The sequence below is a fragment of the Balaenoptera borealis genome (genome assembly GCF_965194805.1).
Source record: "Balaenoptera borealis genome assembly, chromosome: 12".
In the NCBI taxonomy this organism is placed as follows: Eukaryota; Metazoa; Chordata; class Mammalia; order Artiodactyla; family Balaenopteridae; genus Balaenoptera; species Balaenoptera borealis.
This window is the reverse complement of record NC_138869.1, coordinates 96,956,659-96,979,565: the sequence shown is the minus strand read 5'-3', so window position 1 is coordinate 96,979,565 and position 22,907 is coordinate 96,956,659. Positions and strand designations below refer to the sequence as shown.

The window sequence follows — 22,907 nt, the reverse complement described above, 5'->3', positions numbered from 1 at the left end:
TTTCCTCACTGATATGTAATGTTAACCCTGGCAAATACCATTTTCCACATAGGATCACCTTTGTTTCTAGGTCTCTAGTCTGTTTAATTGGACTATTTGTATATACCTATACCTGTATTACACAGTCATCATTAAATAGCCATATACTAAACATCTGTATCTTGGTCCCTTACTTTTCTATACACATTTCAGTATCAGTTTGTCAAAACCATCCTGTTGGGATTTTGGTTGATATAGAGACTAATTTTAAGAGAATAACTTTAAGACATTTAGCCTTATCATCCATGACATGGTATAATTATTTCTCCATTATTAAAGTTTTACATACTTTGGTGAGGAGATAAAACCCTTCAATAATCTATAACACTTTATCACATATTCTAAAAGATAAAACAATCAAGTAACAAAAATACGCTTAATTTTTTACTCCCTTGAAGAGATCATCAATATCAAAGTCTCCTTCATTATGTTGAACAAATACTCTCACTCTCTTTTTACAATGTATTTTTTAAAAATCTCTTTTCAAATGTAGTAGCTGTAAGATCTGAGGTATGTTAGTCCCTGGCTCTGGCCTCATTTCTTCCTGGATGCAGATCTCTGGTAAAAGACAAACCTATATTTAAAATTTTGAATTCATGGGATGTTTTTCTCCATAGTTCCTTCAATGATGTTTTCTAAATTTTCTCCAAAACAGAATTTCTCATCTTTTATTGAGTTTGTTCCTTGGTTTCTGTTGCTGATATGGAAGATTTCCTATTTTCTATTATATTTTTAAGTTAGATATTGCTGGAGTAATAGTAACATTCAATTTGTATGATAATTTTATATTAAAATTGTAGATATATACACACAGTTTTCTTGAAAAAAAAGTTGAACATGCCAACATTGCTGGTGGGAATGTAAAGTGGTATAGACGCTTTGGCCAATAGTCTGGCAGTTCCTCAGTATTAAACACAGAGTTACCATATGACCCAGTAAGTCCACTCCTAGGTATATAGTCAGGAAAAATGAAAACAAATGTGCACACAAGACCTAGTATGAGAATGTCCATAGCGATATTATTAAAAGTACCCAGAAAAGTAGAAACAGCCCAAATGTTCCTCAACTAATGAATGGATAAAAATGTGGTATATCCATATGATGGAATATTATTCAGCAAAGAAAAGGAATGAAGTACTGATACAGGACACAATATGTTTCAACCTTGAAAACACTATGCTAAGTGAAAGAAGCCATTCACAAACAATGACATATTATATGTTTCCATTTATATGAGATGTCCAGAATAGGCAAATCCATAGAAACAGAATGGGCTGGGGGTGAGAGGCAGGAATGGGGAATGACTGCTATTGGGTATGGGATTTCTTTTGGGAGTGATGAAATATTTTACACTGATTGTTGTGATGGATGTACAACCCTGTGAATATACTAAATATAATTGAATTGTACATTTCAGTGGGTGAATTGTATGGTGTGTGAATATCTCAAAGCTTTTTTATGCAATTTTTAAATTAATTTTTATTGGAGTATAGTTGCTTTACAATGTTGTGTTAGTTTCTGATGTACAGCAAAGTGAATCAGCTATATGTATACATATATACCCTCTTTTTTTAAAAAAAAAATTATTTATTTATTTATTTATTTTTGGCTGTGTTGCGTCTTCGTTTCTGTGCAAGGGCTTTCTCTAGTTGTGGCAAGTGGGGGCCACTCTTCATCGCGGTGCGTGGGCTTCTCACTGTCACGGCCTCTCTTGTTGCGGAGCACAAGCTCCAGACACGCAGGCTCAGCAGTTGTGGCTCACGGGCCTAGTTGCTCCGGGGCATGTGGGATCTTCCCAGACCAGGGCTCAAACCCGTGTCCCCTGCATTGGCAGGCAGATTCTCAACCACTGCGCCACCAGGGAAGCCCTATCCCCTCTTTTTTAGACTTCCTTCCCATTTAGGTCACCACAGAGCACTGAGTAGAGTTCCCTGTGCTATACAATAGTTTCTCATTAGTTATCTATTTTATACGTAGTAGTGTATATATGTCTATCTCAATCTCCCAATTCATCCTATCCCCCCTTCCCCCCTTGGTATCCATAAGTTTGTTCTCTACATTTGTGTCTCTATTTCTCTTTGCAAATAAGTTCATCTGTACCATTTTTCTAGATTCCACATGTAAGCAATATTATATGATATTTGTTTTTCTCTTTCTGACTTATTTCACTCTGTATGACAGTCTCTAGGTCTATCCATATCTATGCAAATGGCACTATTTTGTTCCTTTTTATGGCTGAGTAATATTCCATTGTACATATGTGCCACATCTTCTTTATCCATTCATCTGTTGATGGACACTTACGTTGCTTCCATGTACTGGCTTTGTAAATAGAGCTGCAATGAACATTGTGGTACATGACTCTTTTTGAATTATGGTTTTCTCAGTGTATATGCCCAGTAGTGGGATTGCTGGGTCATACGGTAGTTCTAATTTTAGTTTTTTAAGGAACCTCCATACTGTTCTCCATAGTGGCTGTACCAATTTACATTCCCACCAACTGTGTAGGAAGGTTCCCTTTTCTCCACACCCTCTCCAGCATTTATTGTTTGTAGACTTTCTGATGATGGCCATTCTGATAGTTGTGAGGTGATACCTCATTGTAGTTTTGATTTGCATTTCTCTATTAATTAGTGATGTTGAGCATCTTTTCATGTGTTTGTTGGCCATCTGTATGCCTTCTTTGGAGAAATGTCTATTTAGATCTTCCCCCCATTTTTCGATTGGGTTATTTGTGTTTTTGATATTGAGCTGCACGAGCTGTTTGTATATTTTGGAGATTAATCCCTTGTTTGTTGCTTTGTTTGCAAATATTTTCTCCCATTCTGAGGGTTGTATAAAGTGCTTTTTTTTTTTTTTTAAGTTTAACCTGAAGAGTCTAGAGATAACTTCCATTTACAAGAAGTATGAGGGGATAAAGGAACATATTAAATGATACCAGGAAGTAAACATGTAAATCCAGAATAGAAAATATTCTACAAGACAACTGACCCAGTTTCTTCAGGAAAGGAAAAGGGAGGGTAGAGTACTCTGGTTTGTAGGAGACTCAGGAGACAAAACAATCAAATGTGTTGTGTGACCTTGCTTGAATCCTGATTAGGCCAAAGCAAGTGTAAAAAGAATTTTTTGAGATTATTGGGCAACTGTGGTTATGGACATGGAATTGGGTGATACAAAAAAAGTTATTGTAAATTTTGTTGTGATTGATAATGACATTGAGGTCTTTAAGGAAATATCTATATTTTTAGAGAGCTATATTGAAGTGTACAGGGTGTTAAGCTCTCTGGGATTTGTTTTGAAAATATTTTAGTAAATAAAGAAAGGGAGGAAAGAAACAGATAAACAAAAGGACAAAAAATTTTAATTTTTATTGTTGAATCTGAGTGATGGATATTCTATTCTTTCTTGTATATGATTGAAAATTTCTCCTAAAAAAGATAGGAGGAGGAAGGAGAAGATAAATTATTTGTATAAATTTGACATTTTATGTATTGAAGACATTTTTTAAAACAAGTTTTTCAGTACTTTTAATTTAATATATTTCTGAAGAGTTATTTAAGTACTTGAGGCAGTTTTGTTTGTTAATTCTAACAATGTACTTGGAAAGAAATCACAATATACTTATAAATGTTGGACTATTGGAGTGGTATACTCTATAGGAAAGGTGTTTTAAGTTTGTAGAAGAAAACAAGTATTACAAAGTTCTCTAAAAAGTTATTAGAAAAATCAGTTAGACATACAAATAAAATGATAGCATTTCTAAAGTACACTAGAATTTAAAAATCATGTTAATAATTGAATATTAATTCTTAAGGAACAAATAAACATAAATCATTATTTCTGCATACAAAAGCCATCCGTGAGGACACTAAAAATTCACATCAATGGTACAGTTTAAAGAATAACAATAAGATAAACAACAGTGCACCCATCCTCCCTCAGATTTATATATTGCTGAATTGAATCTTCATAATTTTATTACTTTGGATGTATCGTTATATGTGTGAAATGTACAAAGGCCAAAAGAACAGTGGCTTAACCATGATAGGAATGTATTTTCTCTCTCCTAACAGTTTAAGCATTCCAGGTGGATCCAGAGGCTTCATGGTGTCGGGAACCAGAGTCCATCTCATCCTACCATCCTCAATTCATGGCTTCCATCCCACACTCTCAGATGGTGTATCCAGGTCTCATCATCACTTCCACATTCCAGCCAGCAAAATGAAGAATGAAATACACTCCTTTTGTTTAAATGGTATCACATGCTGGTAAAAAAAAACATCATTTCCCCTCACATCCTCTCCTTATTTCCTTTCTTCTACTAACTTCAGGTTTACTCTGTTATTGTGTTCCTAGCCTCTAGAGTTAAATCTTATTTCTTTTCAGTCTTCCTTGGTTTTTAATTAGTATATTTGTGTCTACCACTTAAATTGCATCCTCAGTCCTTAGTATGCAGTAATTTCACTTTTTGTAAACTTCCAATATTTTAAAATTTTCAATGATAATTTTTGTTTAAATTAATATTTTTTATTTCTAAAATTTTAATTGATTCTTTTTTTTAAATTTATTTATTATTTATTTTTGGCTGTGTTGGGTCTTCGTTTCTGTGCGAGGGCTTTCTCTAGTTGCGGCAAGCGGGGTCCCCTCTTCATCGCGATGCGCGGGCCTCTCACTATCGCGGCCTCTCTCGTTGCGGAGCACAGGCTCCAGACGCGCAGGCTTAGTAGTTGTGGCTCACGGGCCTAGTTGCTCCGCGGCATGTGGGATCTTCCCAGACCAGGGCTCGAACCTGTGTCACCTGCATTAGCAGGCAGATTCTCAACCACTGTGCCACCAGGGAAGCCCCCTTGATTCTTTTTTATATCTTCCTGTCTTATTTATGCTTGGCTGATTTTTAGAAATATAATCTCCTGTTCTACTTCATGGATATAATTTCCTTATCTCGCTGAGTATTCCAGGCATAACTATTTTTAGGTCTTTTTCAGAATGTCCTTTACAAGTTTATCCAGAATCAATTTATTTCCTGATTGTTAATTTTGGAAGCTGTTTTTGTCATCATTCTGTTTTTTGTTTGTTTGCTTAGTGTTATATTCCTTGATATGTTTTGGAATTGGGATCTGTAGGATAATATTGTCTTTGACTTTTTTCCCAAATCATTCTTTCTATTCTGACCCCTCCCTGTCTACAGGGTTTGCAATTGCCTCTGTCATTACAGTTGCCTCTATTCATTACAAAGTCTGAATGGACCTCTCTGGCCCTTTGATGATAACAGTGAAATCACAGATATAATGGAAGCTTGCCTCAGTTTCTGATTAAGAGGCTGTGTCTATGCCCATCTACCTCCCCAGATATGCAGTATTTTATACATGGTTCCATCAAGCAGCATTTTTCAATATATTTTTTTCTTGAGTCAGAGACTCCAGCAGTGAACCTATCCCAGCCTCTCAATTTATGGGAATCACTGTTAGCACTATTCATTTTCCGGGAGCTGAATCTTTTTGCTACTCTTTATGCTTGCATTGCTGCAGTGTAGTGGCCAATTACTTTACTTCCTGCTTATTGTTTTGTGTTTTTGTTCTGCCATTGTTCTATGGAGACATGTACCCCATGGAGATGTTTGGACCACAAGGATGTCTTACTCTGTAGGCAGACATTTTTGTGTTTAATAAAATCTGTTTCTTCTATTTTCACAGCACAAAACTAGCCTACATTTATAACCTCCTTTGCAATTTGGTATGGCCATATGACTAAGTTATGGCTAAGGAATGTGGGCAGAAGTGATAGATGACATTTCTAGACCTGTCTCAAAAAAAAACCTCTGCCACATCATGTCCCATGCTCTCTGTTTCTCTTAGTCATTGGCTGGAAGTGAGGTACTCTTCAGAGATGGAAGAATTACAGAATTGAAGGAGCATGGGTCCCTGAGTCACTGCATGGAAGGCAGCCCCTGGACATCTGATTGAACTTTACGTGAGTGAGAAATAAACTCTTCTTGTATTTTACCCCTGAGATTTCAGAGATTGTTAACAGTAGCTAACAGTAATGACGCACAATGTCTTTCTAATTTTGTTTTTATATTTACATATCCTTTACTGTTTGCCTATTTTATATATTATTGCTATGTGTTTGGGGGCGAAGGGAGGTCTCAGGGAATAAATCTATAAGGCTATTTTGGCCAGATTTCTGACCAGACGTTCTGAATAATCTCCACATAGCATTTTCTATTCCTGATCAAGACAATATCAGTTGCATAGAAATGTGAAATAATGCTGTCATTGAAAACTCATAACAATGTTTCTGTGAATTTTATCTCTACCACTACAGCAACACACTGTACTTAGAGCAAAGCATAACTCTTAGGAGCTCTTGATTTATTTGTTGCTATTTGAGGAAGCATCCAGTAACAGACTCCTCAACACAAACCCATCAGTTTCAAACTGCTTGGTTAGACATGTTTTTGCCAAACCCCTTAACTATAGGTTAATACTAGACCAGTGGCTAGCTCTGCGGTACAGTTTGCCTAAAGACAGTCGGCACTCCTGATGCATCTTCAATCAACTTGTAGTTAACCAAGCCATCCCATAGCAGGAGAGAGCTGCCTTCTTTTATTAGGAATAGGAACGAAGGTCTGAGTCATCTCCACCACTCAGGGCAGGTTTTCCCTTGTGGCTTGACCATATGCCTGCTCTTCCTTTGACACACGGTGGATTCTCAAGAGCATACTAAATATGTCGCCTGAGATTTCTGTTTTGAGATGACAGCAGAAGTACATGCCTCCGCCTGTCAAGTCGGATTCTGTCACAGGGCATCTCCTGCTGGGGTCTTTTGAATTCAGACTTTCTCCTCCCAGCCGTCCTCTCACATGCTTGTTTCAAGTTGTTGTCAGCATCGTTGCATTGCTTCCGAAAAGCAATTTTGCAGATCATTTTACTCTGGGGTCCTCCCTTCCCTGGGTGCCGCTGAGATTAAGACAGAATAAACTCCCATGTAGTGTTACCACAAGAGGTTTCCCATAATCTTCTCTTTGCATTTTTTGTATGAGTTTACTTATTTTCATTTTTTACACTGTTTCCTTTGCGTTCCCCCACTGCATTCCTTTCCTAATTTTTTGGCAATCCTTCATTTCTTTATGTTGATTATAAAGAAAAAGTTTCTAAATCCTCCTTAAAGCTCATCTCCCATGGATGCAGCTGTAGAACCGCAGTTTTGCTTCAGGAGACTCTAACCAGAGTAGAATAGCTTTAAGGAATCCGTGTTTTTGTGTTCATGTGGACTTTTCTGGGAAGAAAATCCATAAATTTTGTTAGAATCTCAAAGTCAACTGGGACTAAAGAAGTTTAAGGACTATTATTCTTGTCAAACTAGTTTTTTCCTGCAACATCCTAGCAGTGAGGGGTGGAGAAAGCTTTTAGGATCGGTTTTTCTAGTTTATAACACACCTTGTCTTTGGTGGGAGCTTCTGTCAACCTCACCAGTAAAAATAATAGATATTTGAACCCAAAGCCCTGAATGTTCTTAAACTTGATAACAACAGGAAAAAAATCAAGAGCAAGGTTAAAGACTTAAGACTGAAATATAATTCCTGTTCTGTTTCAATTGCAATAAAAACTTTCATTTTGAATTAAGTGGTGAGATTAGAGGAAAGGACAAGAGTGACGGAGCAGGGAAGAACTCTTTGAAAAGCTCTATGTGAATTATTTAAAAATCCTAATTACAAATTTAAAGTATAATTGCAATCATTTTATTAAATGTATCATATAAATTAAAAAATATAAATGGTCACTAATAAAGGAAAGTGAGAGAGGTTAATGAAGAGATTACAATTCAAAGTAATGACATTAATCAGTTCTTAGCCTTCAGTATATTAACATAAAAGAGTTAGTTCCTTCTAAGAAATCTTTATTAAAGGAAGATATTTTTTAAGTCATATGATTCTTCTGCCATTAATTTTATGAAAGGTCATCCCACTTTCCTTCCCAATGGTTAATGCAACTTCTCCTGTGGAAATGAATATCTTCATTATCCATTTCCATGACTTTCTTGGGGTTTGTCTTCACCAGATGTCCTCACAGATCTGTACTTTTGCTTCTGGCCTCTGGGCATTTGCTACTGACCCCCCTCAAGTCATCGTTACCAAGTGTCTGATCATTTGGTGTCTAGGAGCTTGATGGAGCTTGAATCCTTCTGATGACACATAAGCAGCTGTAGACCAAGTGTAGTCAGAGCCCAAATGTTTCTTCAGGGTCCATTGCCTTGCTTGACTCTCTGCAGTCAACATTCCTTACTGTGAGTCCAGCTGGCTGCTCTCTCTCCTCATCTTCACTTCATGAGCATTGCCTTCCAGAGCTTTCCCCAGCAAATCTGCTACGGAGTCCCAACAGCAGTAGGGGCTCAAGACACCACATACAGAGAGCAGAGAAAGAAATCCCCCCAACAAGCCCCAGATTCTTTTTTTTTTTTTAATTTATATTTATTTTTGACTGTGTTGGGTCTTCGTTTCTGTGCGAGGGCTTTCTCTAGTTGCAGTGAGCGGGGGCCACTCTTCATCGCGGTGCGCGGGCCTCTCTTGTTGCAGAGCACAAACTCCAGACGCGCAGGCTCAGTAGTTGTGGCTCACGGGCCTAGTTGCTCTGCAGCATGTGGGATCTTCCCAGACCAGAGCTCGAACCTGTGTCCCCTGCATTAGCAGGCAGATTCTCAACCACTGCACCACCAGGGAAGCCCCAGATTCTGTTTTAATGACACAGTTTGCTCCCTTTTCATGATCAAATCCTTTATAGGAATTGCTCATATACGGTAAAAATATTTTTAGTCTCTTTTCATTCTTTCTACTATTTGGCATCAGCTGAGTAACAGCATCCCCAAAAGTCAGGAAACCCTTAAAAAGGAGGAGAGGCCCAAGGCCAGTGAGTCCATGAAATGGATAATCAGCCCCTGAATAATCAGGATCTGACTGTACAGTAAACAACCTCCTCCCCGCTTTCTGGGAGCCAAAGGCAAAGCACAGCCAAAAACTCTCTGGAGGAGATCCGAGAGATTTCCTTCTGCACACACCCTGCCCCCAACCCTACCGTGCAGTCAGGACCATAAACAATTCCCCTTCAACTCAGACATATCTTTCTACACATGAGTAAATTTTCTGGACTTGAACATGAATGCAGCTGACTGGCTTAGAGTTTGCATAAGCACTGCTTTGTGTCTCTCTGAGTTTTCCCCAGTACACAGATTTTTACATCTGCTGGCAAAGCCAGGCAGTGGCACTCAGAGGGGCATTTGAAACCACATTTTTTGGCTCATTAAATCTATTCTACCGATGTTGCTCCCCATGTCATTCAACCTATTTTCAAGCCGTTTTCTCAATGGGGCACTTCAAGGAGGTTGGGCATGGATTTTGCTAAAAACTGGATTGTGTCCATAAGCCTCATCAAAGCCAGTTTATTCTCGGGCTCTGGCAACCTTTGAATAGCTCTTCCACCTTTGCAGGGCTGCCCCACAAAGCCTGCTCTGCACAGTTTGCCCGCAAACCAAGATGTTTATTTCATCTTGTTGCTGAAGTCACGGGGGCCGTGATGTTACCTCCAGTGAGGGAGAAGTGTCTGTTTCCACCTCACAGCAAACAGCCGCCCCAAGTATGTACAATCTCAGAAGTCTCTTTGGATACCTTCCAGAGCCCAGCCAATCAGGGAAGTGCTAGAAGCACAGAATGCTTGAAAACATTAGAAAAACATGCCTGACTTGGAGCTTTCCTCATTAATTAGGATGGCCTACAGAATTTGTTGACTCCAAGTCTGAGAAGAAAAGAGCTTACTTGGTTAGTAGCCTGAAAAAGCAGTGATTTCCTTTTCTGTTTCGACCTGCAGTGGGCAGTGCGGATGGCGGGCAGGAGCCGGGAGGTTTGTCCAGGTCATGGCTGCAGTTCTGTCTGCGTGAGCCCCAATCTCTTCCTCTGTGAGCTCCTCCATTTCCCTCTCTGGCTGCAGCCCTAAGGGTGTTAGCCCTCACAGAAAGGGTTCTACATCCAAAGCTGTTCCTCTTCTCTTTCTTTCCTGTTGTCCCAACTCCCTACCTGGGAACACTGTAGTAAACTGAGCAAGCACATGCCTGATTAGTGCCAGAGACTTGTTTTGCGCTATTGAAATATACCCTGGGGAGCATGTATCTCTCAATTTGGGGGTAGGTTGAATATTAAGCATTAGCTGCCTGGCTGAAGGAGCTGGAGCACCTCTGTGATGTCGTCCTTCTGTGATGACTGATAACAGAAATTCAGCTCCTTAGACAGCTGAGATACAAAAGGCCTTAGCCAGGGCAATTAGGCAAGAATGAAATAAAGGAATCCAGGTTAGAGAGGAAGAAGTTAAACTATATTTTCAGATGACTTAATCTTGGTTATAGAAAATCCTGAGGAATCCACTAAAGAACTGTTAGGATTAATAAATGAGTTCATCAAGGTTATGCAAAAATCAATTGTATTTCTATGCAGGAGCAATGAGCAAAACAAAAATGAAATTAAGAACAAATTTCACTTATAATAGCATTAAAGTAATAAAATACTTAGGAATAAATTTAACCCCCCAAAAACGTTAGAGCCACTACACTCTGAAAACTACACACATTGTTGAAACAAATTAAATAAGACCTAAAAATGTGGAAAGATACCGCAGGTTCAGGGATCAAAAGCTTTAGTATTATTAAGATGACCATACTACCCAAATTGATCTATAGATTCAGTGCAATCTCTATCAAAATCCCAGCTGACTTCTTTTCAGAAATTCACAAGCTAACCCCAAATTCATATTGAAATTGAATTTGAAGGGATCCAGAACAACCAAAATAATCTTGAAAAAAAGAACAAAGTTGGAGGAGTCATACTTCCCAACTTCAACACTTATTACAAAGCTACAGTAATCAAAACAGTGTGGTACTGGCATAAGGACAGACATATAGATCAATAAAATAGATTTGAGAGTCCAGAAATAAACTCTCACATTTAGAGTCAATTGCCTTTCAACCAAGATGCCAAGACCTTTCAATGGGGAAAGAATAGTCTTTCAACATATGGTGCTGGGACAATGGATAGACATGCAAAAATAAATTTAAAACAAGAATTTGGACCCTATCAAACACCATATACAAATCAGAATGGATCAAAACCTATGCAATAGCTAAAACTAAAACTCTTAGAGGAAAACAGAGGTGTAAATTTTTGTGACCTTGGGGTAGGCAGTGGTTTCTTGGATATGATACTAAAAGCATAAGCAAATAAAGAAGAGATAAACTGGGCATAATTAAATTTTGAAACTTTTGTGTTCCAGAGGATATCATCAAGAAAGTGAAAACAAACCCACAGAATGAGAGAAAATTTTTTATAAATCGTATATATGATAAGGGACTCATATCTATAATATATAAAGAACTATTGCAACTCAACAACAAAAAGACAACCCATTTAAAAAATGGACAAAATATCTGAATAGACATTTCTTCAAAGAAGATATGTAAATGGCCAACAAGCAGATGATGCTCTACATAATTTGCAATCAGGAAATGCAAATCAAAACTATAGTTAGATACCAATTAACACCCACTAAGATGGCTGTAATTAAAAAAAAAACAGAAAATAACAAGTGTTGGCAAGAATGTAGAGAAAATTGGAACCTCATATATTACTGGTTGGAACATAAAATAGTACGACTGCTTTGAGAAACTGTTAGTTCCTCAAATGGTTAAACAGAGTTATCATATGACCCAGCAGCTCCACTCCCACATATACCCCCAAGAGAAATGAAAACGAAAATGTATGTCCACATAAACATTTATACACTAATATTCAAAGCAACATTGTTCATAATAGTTAAAAGTGAAAACAACCCAAATGCCCATTGGTAGATGTATTAGTAAATGTTCTAAAGAGAACAGAACCAATGGGATATATATATATTGTTCTGGATATATATATATATATATATATACACACATACACACACACATATATAAATATATATATATGATGAAATTTATTATAGGAATTTGTTCACATGGTTATGGAGGCCAAAAAGTCCTACAGTCTGCCATCTGCAGACTGGAGAACGAGGAAAGCTGATAGTTAATTCAGCCTGGGGCCAAAGGCCTGAGAACAAGGGGGCCACTGGCATAAGTCCCAGAGTCTGAAGGCTTGAGAACCAGGAGCTCTGATGTCCAAGGGCAGGAGAGGATGTATATCTTAGTTCAAGAAGAGAGAGACATAAAATGTGTCCTTCCTTTGCCTTTTTGTTCTATTTGGCCCTTCAATGGATTCGATGAGACCTGCCCACACTGGTGTGGATGAGTCTTCTTTACTCAGTGGCAGCCAGGTCATATTTGAATATTCTTATTCTCCTCGATGCCTCGAAAATCCTCCTGGTTTGTAGAGAGAGTGGTCTCATTTTTAGCTTATAAAAGCCAAAGTTGACATTTTCTGTTGTTGTGTTTTGTTTTCAAGGCTCAGACTAGCAAGCAACAAAGGCTTGAGGGACCTCACTTCCTGTCTGGCTCCCCATCTCCCTGGAGACTTGAATCTCAAATAAATGTTTCTGTCAGGAGGCTGAGCTCCCAGCTGTGTAAATTGGTCACAGATGTAATTGCATTTGCCCTCTGCCCTGGAGGAACACAGGCCTGTGGTTGGGGGTTTAGACGTCTCAGAATGAAAGACATTACTCCTGACTCTGATTAATAGCCGTGAAGCCCGAAATCAGCTGCCACAGACAGACCAAAGTGTGGCCAGATGTACAGGGCTGTTGCTAACCAGGCTCCAGGCCTGCACAGCCAGTTACCCAAACGGGACCATTTCATTGGCCAGTCGGGCACAGTCAAGACCCAAGCTTTTCCATTGGCTCCTCTTACTTCCAAACATGACTCCAACCACACCCTTCACCCCCCTCCCTCCCTAATGCCCACAGGACCTCTGCCAACAGCTCCAATCCTCATTTTCTTGAATAGTAGGCAACGGCAGCCCCAGCACATCAACACTGCCCGTGATATAACTGCTAGAATCCGAAGAAAATAAACAGAGAAATATGCTGCTGACCCCCATCCAGTACCTTGAGATCCTAACACAGGGTTGACTTAACCACACAGCATTTCAGTGGTGCCTGGCATAGAAATTGAAGCCTATAGACCAGACCTCAGCAGGGGGCGATGAGGCTGAGTTAGACCAACTCTTTGGGCATTTGAAACCCTGGATATAGGACATACGAGGCTGTCCAGGACGGAGAGTCAGAGCCAGTATGTACTTTGCTGGGATGGAAAGGGTGAAAAACACTGCCTGACAATCCCTGAAAATACTGTGAAAGGACCTTACATCGTGGCAATTCCTCCAGCTAGCTTTCTAAAGATCACCAACCAGGCAGCTGGGTCTTTTGTTCAGGAGCTGCTGGGTAGCAGATCTCCAGGAGACTGAAGATGCATTGAATGAACTTTTAAACAATGTTTATGGAACGTTCCTATTTCTGGGGTTTTCGCTCTCATTAGAGAACTGGCCGATAAATATGTGCTCCAAGTACTGGGACAGAATTGGACTTTCTTGCACCACCTACTGTGAAGAGTCGTGGCTAGGGGTGCAGGCTCTGGGTGCAGGCTCTGCCTGGCTTTGAATTCACGCTCTACCGTCTATTAAACTTGTGACTTGGAGAGTCAATCTCCTCCTCAATTTCCTCATTTGTAAAATGGGAATAATAAAAGGCCATACTTTATAGAGTTGCTAGGAGACTACATAAAATAATTCATGTAACATGCTTTGGAGAGAACCCGGCATATGAGAAAGAGAGAGGGGGTGGTGGAGGGAGAGAGAAAGGAGGAGGGGAGGCGGGGCAGGGCCAGGGATCATCATGTGATTCTTAGCATGCAATTCTGAGTTCAAAGAACTGCGTGATTTGCAAGAACAAAAGTATACCAATTCTCATCCAACGATTTATATGAGCTAGTTGTTCAGTGTTTACACTTAGTTATAAAAGCAAGAATAGGAATCGAATTAATGTTTAATTGTGTCTGAGAGCTCTAGAAGTAATATTCATTCATAGATATATGAACTCAATGGAGGAAACACACATCTCATTAATAGATGAATTTCCAATAAAAGTTTACTTTTTACATGTAGTTATCCTTTTCAAAGTATACGAAATATATAGGTTGTTTTGATCAATTGTGTAGGAATAATAAATTAATAATAACTCAATCCAGATTAATGTTTAACACTTTAACCTTTAGTCACAGGAATTTTTTAAAAACTAATTTTATTCTTTTTGTTGAAGAAAAATATGATAGGGTGATCAGTAAATGACTCTGAAGTATAAAATGTATTATTACAACAGGATATAATTCTGTGGGGAAGTGGAATTGAGATACAAGTTCAAGGAGAAAAAGGAGAAATTTAAAATTTATGTTCATTAAAAAAAGAACTTGTATTTTTTAAACGGTGATGATTAAATGAGTAATGTTCACAGTTTTATTTTAAAATTTCAATATTTGCCATACCTCAAACCAGACATTTAATCTTTTGCAATAACTTAAAACTTATGATAAAACCTTTTAGGTGACAGTCTTAAAAATACAAGGAATTGGGGACTTCCCTGGTGGCACAGTGGTTAAGACTCCACACTCCCAATGCAGGGGGCCTGGGTTCGATCCCTGGTCAGGGAACTAGATCCCACATGCATGCCACAACTAAGGAGCCAGCGAGCTGCAACTAACGAGCCTGCCGGCCACAACTAAGACCTGGCACAACCAAATAAACAAATGAATTAATTAAATAAATATTTAAAAAATGCAAGGAATTGGATAGCATTACTATTACTATTGTATAGCATTGCTATTGTATAGCATTACTATTACTATCAAAATTACTATGGTATATGTGAAAAATGTTTGAAGATGACCTATTCTATGTGTGTGTGTACATGTAATTATTCCCTTGAGACAACTTTTTACCTTCCTTAAGTCCATGGAAATATAGAGTCAAGTATATGTTCTAGATCTTTTTTTTTCTATGGCAGGGATCCCCAGTCTTTTCCTGGTGTTATGGACTGAATTGTGTCCCCCCTCAAATGCATATGTTGAAACCCTAAGCCCCAATGTGATAGTATTTGGAGATAGGGCTTTTAAGGAGGCAGTTAAGTTTAAATGAGGTCATAAAGATGAGATCCTAACCTGATTGGACTGATGTCTTATAAGAAGAGGAAGAGATACCAAAGATCTCTCTCCTCTCTCTCTCTCTCTCTCTCTCTCTCTCTCTCTCTCTCTCTCTCTCTCTCCCCCTCTCCCTGCACACTCACAGAAGAAAGGCCATGTGAGGACATGGCAAGAAGGTGGCCATCTGCAAGACAGAAAGAGACCTCACGAAAAACCAACCCTGACAGCCCCTTGATCTGGGACATTCAGCCTCCAGAATTGTGAGAAAATAGGTATCTGTTGTTTAAGCCACTCAGTTTATAGTGTTTGGTTTTAGCAGCCCTAGCAGACTGTTACACCTGGTGATGATCCTTTAAATGATCACTTGGAAAGAAATATTGATAATGAAAGCTGCTGTCAGTTACAGCTGAGGCAGGGTTATGAATTAGGCTGCAAGACCAAGGTTATCTGGCAGCTGGTGATCAGGCTACTGGCAAATATATGATGACTTCCGTATGGTGAAATTTCCTTAATAATGCAGTAAGAGAAGACTTACTGCGGGCAGGATCACTGGGGAATATTTCATAGAGGACATGAGGTGGGCAATGAAAAATGGGAGGTTCTAGGGGTGGCATTTAGGATGGAAAGATAGTATAACCAATGGCTCCGAGGAGAAGAGGCCATGACTGTGCCAACTGTGAGTAGACCTGAGGCAAACTTTACCCACAGAGGAGTGATGGGCTCTGTCCCTACCCTGAGATTCACCAGCACAGTTACATGGAAGGGGTCCCCAGTTGCTTTGTGCATGAACGCACTTTGCTCCCCAGTTTGATTTAAACTCTATTAGGCTAAGGACTCCTTGACTGACTTCTTCCACCTGCTGGGACCTTCTGCTCTTCTGCATTTCCATCTTGGTATGGAGGGATCAGACCCTCCCAGGACTTCCATTATCACCTCTACACACTCTCCTTTATTTCTGTATCCTTCAGGACATCACATGGCTGCCCGCTCCCTCAAACTCCACCCTGCACACTCTTCATTCATCAACTCCCTCAGTACCTTCATGGACCTCATACAACCTGTGAATATCCTAAAAACCATTGAATTGTACACTTTAAAATGGTGATTTTTATGGTATATGAATTATATCTCAATTTTTAAAGTTAGACTACTATATTGAAAAAAATCATCCCTATAAAAATACAACTAAGAAACAGATTGAAGTACAGAATAATTATTGTTCTGCTAAGATTAAATGTTGGTGTTCGATAATCAGTATAAAATTTTATGATATTTGTTCTAATTTTTTTTAAACCCATCGGTAAATAATTGAACAAAGATAGTGGAAGCATGGGAGAAATGAATAGAGTGAAGGGCATTTCTGTAGGAATGAGTCTGGGTGAAGAGAAGAAGGAGGGAGGCAATGAGAGACTGGTGGGAGATCTATCTGGGATGAGAATAAATGCTGGCTGAATGAATAGAGTTTCACATTTTTTGTATTAAGGTAAACAGGAAATTAACAGCAATCACTTGCATTAACATTTGAACAAGTTTTAACACTGCTGTACATGCCAATGGAGCCGGTTTCAGACTAAACCATCTTGTATGGGACGTGAGCTTGCAAATGGAAAGATGAAGCATTCTGAAAACATATGCTGGTGTCAGTTTTTACAGGCAGTGTTTGAATTTGCATTTTAATGTTATGAGAAATGTCTTTAGTGAATAAAGCCTGTGCTTCTGGGTGAAGGATATTTTACCCTCTACCAGGGGTTCTCAGCTCTTTGACTCTCCACCTCATTTGGGAGTTCCTGGACCTTCCACATTCTAAAGCGGGGTTCCTCCCAAAGCAATCACCATCTCATAAAATGTACAATGGGCTGGGCTTTTTATTGAAGGAAACAGCGATACCATCTCAAGAACTTTGCTTTGTTTCTCCCCATCCAAGCAGAAAGCATGTGGCGGTGAGTAGGTACAATATAAAGTTGGAACTAGAAAACATGTTTATGGCATAATGATTACAGGGCCCCCCAGTAAACACGAAAAAAAAGCAAATGAGGATTTAATATATCATGAATAACATAATTTACTGAGCTTAAAAGATCTTGAGAGAACATTATAGACCAACGTTCTCATTTAAAATATGGGAAAACTGAACTCCTCTTCTGGGAAGATGGAGAAGTACTTTTCACTATCCCTTCTGCTAACGCGACTGAAACCTCTGGATGTTATATATAAGATAAAGGTAAGAAAACTCTGAAAGGTGGAGTAAAGAAGGCAGACTAGCAAGGGAATCTCAGGACCAAAGGACCAATTCTACACAATCTCTTCCAGAAAAGAGAAGAGGAAAGATCATTTCCCAATTCATGGTTATGAAAGAAGTCTTACCCTGATAACAAAAGCAAAGACAGTACCAAAAGCTACAAAAAGCTACGGCTAACATTATACCTAATGTTGAAAGACTGATTTCTCACTAAGACTGGCAACAAGAGAAGGATCTCTGATTTTATTACTTATATTCAACATAGCACTGAGTTAAAAATACAAAATTAAAAATACAGTACTGTCTATAATCAGTCAAAAAATGGAAATACCTTTTCAACAAATGGTGCTGGAGCAATTGGACATCCATGGACAAATTGAACCTTGACCTAAGTCTCACACCTTATACAAAAATTAACTCAAAATGGATCGTGGACTTAAATGTAAAACATCAAACTATAAAACTTTTAGATAAACAGCATCAGAGAAAGTCTTCAGGATCTAGGGCTAGGCAGTGTGTTAGACTTGACACCAAAAGCATGATTCATAAAAGAAAGAAATTAATAAATTGAACTTCATCAAAATTAAAAACTTCTGTCAGTGAAAGACCCTGTTAAGGGGATGAAAAGGCAAGCTAGAGACTGGGAGAAAATATTTGCAAAGCACATCTTTGACAAGGAGTTATATCTAAACGATATAAAGAACTCTACAGTTTCAATGGTTAAAAAAAATCAGGGCTTCCCGCTGGTGGCGAAGTGGTTTAGAATCTGCCTGCCAATGCAGGGAACATGGGTTCGAGCCCTGGTCCGGGAAGATCCCACACGCGGCGGAGCAACTAAGGCCGTGCACCACAGCTACTGAGGCTGCACTCTAGAGCCCACGAACCACAACTACTGAAGCCCGCGCGTCTAGAGCCCGTGCTCCGTGACAACAGAAGCCACGGCAATGAGAAGCCCGCCCACCGCAATGAAGAGTAGCCCCCACTCGCCGCAACTAGACAAAGCCCGCTCGCAGTAGCAAAGACCCAACGCAGCCAAAAATAAATAAATAAATGGCCCTTTAAAAAAAGGAATCAACCCAATTAGAAGACTAATCCAAAATTCATAGACAGACATTTCACTGAAGAAGACATACAGATGGCAAATAAGCACATGAATATATGTTCGACATCATTAGGGAAACGCAAACTAAAACCACAGGGAGATCACTACACACCCAACAGAATAAAGTAAAAGACAGTGACTCCAGGAAATGCTGCCGAGGATGCAGAGAAACTAGATCACTCATCGATTGCTGGTGGGAATGTAAAATGGTACTCGGGAAAACAGTTGGGCAGCCTCTAAAAAAACTAAACACAGGTCTACCATATGACCCAGCAACTGCACTCCTGGATATTTATCCAGAGAAAGGAAAATGTGTATTTATGCAAAAACCTATACATAAATGTTTTTAGTAGTTTTATTTAAACATCTCATAAAAGAAATTTTAAAGGTTGATAGGATCCTAATAGTCATTGAGCATTCAACATTAACTGTCTAATAGAAGGGTAGACCAGATGACCATTAAGTTCTACTTCAAATCTGAAATGTTGATTTTATGCAAAAACCCTCTGCTAGGTTTATGAGAGAATACAAAAAACAGGTGTCCCTGACTTCCAAAACTCTCACCTGTAAGGCCAGTACAGACAGGGTTGGAGATAGGGAGACCACTGCAACTGAAGCAGTCTATGGGAATGGGGATACAGATCAGGTGCATTGAGAGGAGGTAACCTGAAAATTAGCCATAATGCCCAAGGTCACAGATGATACATGGAATTTTTGTCAAGGGGAATGTAAGTTGAGACTCTAAGTGAATAGATTGTTCCTGGAGTCAAGGAGGTCAGGGATGAGGTCTGTGTTCTGGAAACGGGAAGGGATGGAGACAATGTATTGAGACAGGCGGTCAGAGTGGTGAGGCTGGATTGTTCAAGATCACGCACCACCATAAGGAGGTGTATCTCTTTTATGCAGTGCTCTGTGGTCATTCTCCAAAATTTCCAACTCCCAGTTCTTTGTTTTTGTTGTGTTGAGTGTTTGTTCAAGTTTCTCAGTAAGTATGTGTATGGTGACAACTCTCCACTCACTGTCCTTTCAAATATTAGTCATTTCTGTCTAAAAGAAGGAATCATAACCCACCTCTACTTCTGATGCTTGCTTAGTTAGCCCCAGCCTCAGATGATCTCTAGACTATTGGGGGAGGGGGTAGGAGAACACTGCTGACCTTAAACCCTTTTAAATTTACTGCCCTTCTTTTCTTCCCTGTAGTATTCAATAGACCTATTTAACCCAAGTTCTTTGGGATATATATATAATCCCAGTGTTTGTCTGCCCTTCCTCCTCAGCAGGATCTGAATTTATCTGATGACTGCCAGCCATACGTCTGTGTCAGATGGGGCTTACCCTTTAGTCTGCCCTATTTGTCTGGTAAATCACAGTATTATTCCGGGTGTTTTCCTACTAAGGCAGACAATCAAAGCATAGGCAGCATCTCTTCTGAGTTTTTTTCTAATCCCTGCCTTTAAAATTCTGCCCACCACTGGAGTGTAACACCTTTATCAATTTCCTCTTAATTAACTAGACTCTCTTGCAACTATCCCCATCATCAACCAATATTTGTTAAGAATCGCAGAGTGTCATTGTTGGACAGGGAGAGCATTTCATTAGAGCAACTATGAAACGTTACTAATGTGTAGACACAACAGCAGATACAGATGTTTGCAATCTGGGGCATCTGAAAAACTGTAGATTCGAAAGCAAGTGTCAAAGTGCCCTCTAGTGGTGCATACAGCACACTGACTGTCAGTGTCCTTTCTCCAGAGCAAAGGGAACACAGGTTGCAAAGATACAGGACTACTGGAAACCTGGCTTTTTGAATACTATTTTCAGTTTCTTCCAGAAACCCTGAGATTCAGACAGGATGTGACACATGAAGCTTTAAGTTATTAAAAAGAGGCTTCCGGCATCCAAGACCAGGAAGATATAATGAATATGGAGAGGCTGTAGAAAACACTACATTGTATGCTAAGGATAAGCGTCCTCGGGCTTTCTTACCAGTCTGCTCGGAAAAATTGAGTTCTGCTTAGCAGTTTTTCAGCCAGGAGTGACACTATTTGATTGGCTAATGATTTATTGATTTATTACACGTTGACCTAGAGGGAGCGTCTCCACTAGGCCACGTCTTCAGTTTGATGACAAGAGAACAAGTTGGGCACATCTCCAGGAGAGGGACCCCAATCCGCTGCCACTGATCTGCCACAGAGCCCAGAGGCTTTGTGTGCAGGTGTCCTTAGCTACACCAGTAATGGACATGGAGATGTGTGCACATCAATTTTTATCAATCTGTCATGTTTTAGAGGAATTTTCTATATCCTTTGTAAAATGGGAAGTTGCTTTGGCTATCGAGTTAATTTCCTCTCTTAATTAAATGAATTATCCCCCAAGAATCTAAGGCTTTGGTGATCTCTGAGAATGCTTTCAGATGTGAAATAAATTATCCTAAGTCTTCTCAAAGCTCAGCTTATTATATGTTAGGCCTTAAATTAGGCTTAATTGTACCAGAATTTTACTATATGAGATATTACTTAAGATGGGTAGCTCACCACCTGAAACGTGGAATTCTTTCTATCATATGGCAGAGTGGTGTGTGGTTGAGGTGTATCTATTCAGCTTCTACATGAAGCTGTCAGTCAGAGATGGGGCAGATGCCCCCAATTAATTTCAACATTAATATAAATGTACTAAAATAATACAGTCAATCAAACATACTAGGTGCCACAAAAGAAAATAGAGGTGGTCTTGCATTTGATCGGAAACAGAGAAAACAATGCACCGACAAAAAAAGTTAAAAAGGGGGAGTTTGTTTCACTCCTGAAGAGAAAGTTAGTAAATATGCATATTTGTAAATCTTTGCATTTTTCAAGGAAGACTTCTTAGGACTCAGGATTTTCATTTGATGTTGTTTTTATTTTTAAAAAGAGGTTGAAAGAAGGCAGAGAGATCAAAAAGAGGAGCTGGAAAAGAGGAACTGTTTCCAAGACAGCAAGGGAGGATGAAAAGTGATGGCTTTGAAGGAGACAGCATTTGACTAATGCAAAGAACGAGGTGAGAGGAAACAAGAGAGGATCCTTGGCTAAATTGAGAATAAGCAACACGTGACTCAAGTCTGAAGCTTCTCTATTTAAAGCTCCAAACTGCCCTCCAGCAGCCCGCAGCGCCCAACCCCCCTCCCAGCTCGGAGGCCCGCCAGGCTTCCATGTCTTTTCTCCCTCCGGAGAAATTTCAGAAAACCAGAGACACACTGAAACTCTTGACTTCTCGCGGAGGCTGTGGAATTTCAACATGAGGTAACATCTCGTGTAAACCCACCTAACATGATTCAAAATCGAGTAACGGCCTGTCCAGGGCCCCTAGTAAGTCCGTTTCAGACATCCAAGGACTGGAAAGTTACTGAAGACAGAAAGTTAAGATTCTCAGAAAAACCACATCCTATAGAAGCACAGCCAGCTTGGATACAGCTGTGGACCAAAACAGATATGAACCCACCCCCTCTTTCCTGCAGCTTGCCCTTTGAAGCCCAATAAAAGATTCAAAGGCCCACCCTTCAGTGCCAAAGCCACTCCATGTGTCTGGCCCCTTTCCTCTCTTGGAAAGTGAATAAAAACTCTTTTTCTCCTCTTGCGAATGTTTCTGTGAATTCTTTCACACTCTGCGTTGGCTCACCTAACATCTCATGCTAGACTTTCTCCAAGGGGGGCAAACACTTCTCCTCAGGAGCCGGGGTGGCAGGAGCCTGAGGTTGGGGAAGAGTGAAATGTATGTGAAAGTCTATGTTTAGTCTTTTTTTTTAATTTTAATTTTAATTAAAAAAATTTTTTTATTGAAATATAGTTGATTTACAATGTTGTATTAGTTTAAGGTATACAGCAAAATGATTCAGTTATATATATATATGTATACTTTTTTATATTCTCTTCCAATATAGGAAATTACAAGATATTGAGTATAGTTCCCTGTGCTATACAGTAGGTCCTTGTTGGTTATCTACTATATATGTAGTAGTGTGTATATTTTAATCCCAAACTCCTAACTTATCCCTCCCCTACTATGTTTGTGAGTTTGTTTGTTTTCTGTTTGTGAGTCTATGTTTGTTTTCTATGTTTGTGGGTCTATTTCTGTTTTGTTTGTTTTCTATGTTTGTGAGTCTATTTCTGTTTTGTAAGTAAGTTCATTTGTATCATTTTTTTTAGATTCCACATATAAGCGATATCATATGGTATTTGCCTTTCTCTGTCTGACTGACTTCACTTAGTATGGTAATCTCTAGGTCTATCCGTGTTGCTGCAAAGGGCGTTATTTCCTTCTTTTTTATGGCTGAGTAGTATTCCATTGTATGTATACACCACATCTTCTTCATCCATTCCTCTTTTGATG

General features: G+C 39.2%; 1 protein-coding gene across 6 annotated transcripts in view; it reads left to right on the top strand.

Annotated features, from left to right (window-relative positions):
* The window catches only part of MYLIP (myosin regulatory light chain interacting protein), a 100,533-nt gene extending 78,379 nt beyond the window's left edge, over positions 1-22,154 (top strand). For all 6 annotated transcript variants that reach the window (XM_082345431.1, XM_082345427.1, XM_082345430.1 and 3 more), the window contains 3 exons: positions 4,113-6,009; positions 15,347-15,473; positions 21,453-22,154. The gene's annotated coding sequence lies outside the window, so the exon portion shown is untranslated. The remainder of the gene's footprint in view (positions 1-4,112; positions 6,010-15,346; positions 15,474-21,452) is intronic.
* The last annotated feature ends 753 nt before the right edge of the window (positions 22,155-22,907 follow it).